Raw genomic sequence first — 3,179 nt, forward strand, 5'->3', positions numbered from 1 at the left:
GAGAAGGTGTCCCCATTGCCCAGCGAGGGAAACTGAGGCCTGGAGAGGGGCCTGGTCTGTGGCAGCAGAGGGCGATGGTTTGGAGGAGGGGCTGGAGAGGGCAGTGAGTTGGCTGAGCTGGGGTTCCCATCCCAGGCACCTTGCATGCGTGCGTGCGTGTACATGTGTGTACGTGTGTGGCCCCCAGAGAGGAGGGAAGCAGCTAGGGCCAATCAGGACGGCCAGAGGCAGCTGGGTTCCAGCTCTCAGAACACATCCCACTTGCACCCGCATGAGTGTATTGGGCTCTCCTCATTGCCAAGCAGTGTAGGAGGCTTGGAATGAATCAGACATTGTCCCTGACATTTAGGAGATAAGACAAGCATGTAAATCACCACGAAACAAGGGAACAAGACACCAAGGTCACAGAGGGGGGCCACCAGAGGGTGCAGGATGCGGGGCTGGAGTGGGGGTGCGTGCTTGTCAATGTCTTCCCAGCAGAGCTATTGGCAAGACCTCTGGTCACAGAGGGTTCACAGTCAAGTGGGAGCAGGCTCCAGCACCCCCACCACTCAGATCCGATCACCCCAAAGACGCAGTATCTGTGAGTCCTGTCCGCGCCCCAGGCCAGCATCTTGAAGGAAGGAGAGGAGTGGTCTCTGTGTCAGGAATGATGCCAGGTGCCTAACAGGAGTAGAGAGCCCCAGAGAAAACAGAGAGAGCTCTCTTGCATGGGCACTCATGGGAGGCCCTCTCCCTCCGCTAGATGGTGGGGGTGGGGGAGGCCAGCAGCTCACGCCCCTCTCTGGGCACCCCTAGCCCTTGTTGGGGGCTGGCATAAAAGACTTAAAGACCCTGCAGTTTCAGGTCAGAGCTTCTCAGAACAACAGGAAGTGGTCGGTCAGGCCATGCGTAACATATGGGCCACAGTGTGGCCACAGTCCCGGGCCAACAGCGGGGTCAGACACCGGATATTTGCCAGGTGACAGAGCTGGCTCCCTGGAGCCTCGGCTGGCACAGCTGATAACCTCGGTCATTCCCACTGGGAGGGGTGTTTGGGAATGCAACCTCCTGTGTGACTCCAGAGACAAGACGGCAGGGTGGCAGTTTGGTTGGACCCAGGGGGGCCCCTAAGGGGTTGTTTCTTTGGCCCCTGGGGGTATGGGGTATAGCTGGTTGGCTAGCCTGGGCCTCTACAAGGTCCCAGGAGAAATGATTTAACCAGTAGGCCCCTCAGCAGCACAGCAAGCACCTTTGTCTTTCAGTTGTACAGTTTGTTTGGGGGACAGTCTTAGGGGGAAAGATAAAGATAACGAGTTGAGGGGAAGTTTTAACTCCCTACTGGGGCCACGACAATCCTACACAGGATGACCCCTCAGCCTGTCCCTTCTCCAAAGGCTATTCCTAAGTAGATCTACCTTGCTAGGCTCACTTCCCAGATGGGGAAGCTGAGGCTCAGGTCCCAGGAACCAGGCAACAGGGAGCCAGGGCGAGAACTTCCAGGTTCAGGACCTTTCACCAGCCCACAGAGAGATGGGGAGCAGGAGTCAGAGGCTGCCGGGGTGCGCCTGGTCCCGCCGGTCTGGGTGTTGGTTCGCTCAGGCGGCGAGTGCCTTTCTGTTGGTGCCCAGCCCTGGGCTGACCCCACCGAGAGTGTGGCTCAGTGCCAGTCCTTCTAAGAGCTCTCAGGCAGGTAAACAATGAACTCCCCAGTAGAAAGAAGTGTGTTCAAGGGTCCACCCTTGGACTGGCCCTTCTAGGCACACCCACCTCATTGAAGACCACCTCCTCTGCCCCTGAGAGCTGGGGGGAAAGGAGCCCTGGTGACCGAGACCCAAGAGGGTAGCAGTTTGAACCCACCAACTGCTCCCTAGGAGAAAGATGAGGCTCTCTGCTCCTGGAAAGAGTTCTGGTCTCAGAAACCCACAGGGGACCATCCTCCTCTGTCCTACAGGGTGACCATGAGTGAGACCTGACCCAAAGCCATTGAGAGCTGTGGAAGCAAAGGGCTGGGAGGAAACTCTCCCTTCCCTCCAGGCTGAGAGACATCCTGGAAGACTTCCTGGAAGAGGCAGCATTTGACAACTATAATATCAAACACTGAGAATGTCTTCGGCACCCCGTTTTTAGATAGGGAAACTATGTGAATCCCATGCAAGATGTGAGAAACACCACGCCAAGGTCCAGAGAGGTTAAGTGCCTTGACCAAGACCACACAGCTACCAAGGGGTGGAGCCAGGATTTCCACCCAGAAAGTTCAACCAGTCACTGATTAGGAGGTCCGGCAAGTTACTGAACTCCCTCAGGAACCTCAGTTTCTCTCTCCATAAAATGGGGGTGCTAGTGCTTAGCCCATGGGGTTATTGTGAGGACGAAAATAGGATGACCATGGTGAAGCGGTTGGCACCCGACCTACTACTGGCACAAGGTGGATGGCCCCAACGACTTTTCTCCTTGCTGTCTTGGCAGTCATCTCCTCCCCTCCCCCTCCTCCCCACTCCTACCCCAGCGCGACCCCCACCCTCACCCCGTGACGCTGGAGACCTGTGCTCCCAGTCTGGGTTCCGCAGCAAAGTAGGGGGTCCAGCCCCTCCCTGGATTCCTGCCGGGGAACGCCAGACTCTAGCTAGCGCCGCCTCCCGTCGGTTGAGGAGACTGCTCCAGTCGGGAACAGTGCGCGCTGGTCCGGGAGGGGACAGCGAGAGGCAGGTGTAGGGGCCGCTGGGGACCGCGGAGGACAGAGAGCTTGCCGGAACCGGGTTCCGATCCTCGGACGCCAGCCTCCAGCCCATCCTGCCCGCCGGCCACTCCCCACTCCAAGATCCCCAGGTCCACGGTCGTGCGCTCGGGCGCGCTAAGTTGGGGTGTCGGCAGAGGGCGCGCGAGGGGATCCGGGGGCGGGCGGGGGACACTGCAGGAGGCGGGATTGGGAGCGGAGCCGTGGCCGCCCCTCCCGCCCGCCAGGAGCTCCAGACGCTGAGGGAAGTGCCGGCGATGGCCCCCGCGCGCCGCGCCTGCTGAGCGCCGCGCCCTACCTGTGGCGCCCCGCCGCGCGCACCATCCGCTGGCATTCATCCCCACCTCGGACACCGCCTGCCCCGTGCCTCGGCCGGCGGGCGCTGGAACCCCGGGCCTGGGCGCCAGGATTGCAGCTGGTGACATGTAACACCCCCAGGTCCGGCCTGGGAACCTGGGCGCCC

This window comes from Tenrec ecaudatus, chromosome 16 (genome assembly GCF_050624435.1).
Source record: "Tenrec ecaudatus isolate mTenEca1 chromosome 16, mTenEca1.hap1, whole genome shotgun sequence".
Taxonomy (NCBI): Eukaryota; Metazoa; Chordata; class Mammalia; order Afrosoricida; family Tenrecidae; genus Tenrec; species Tenrec ecaudatus.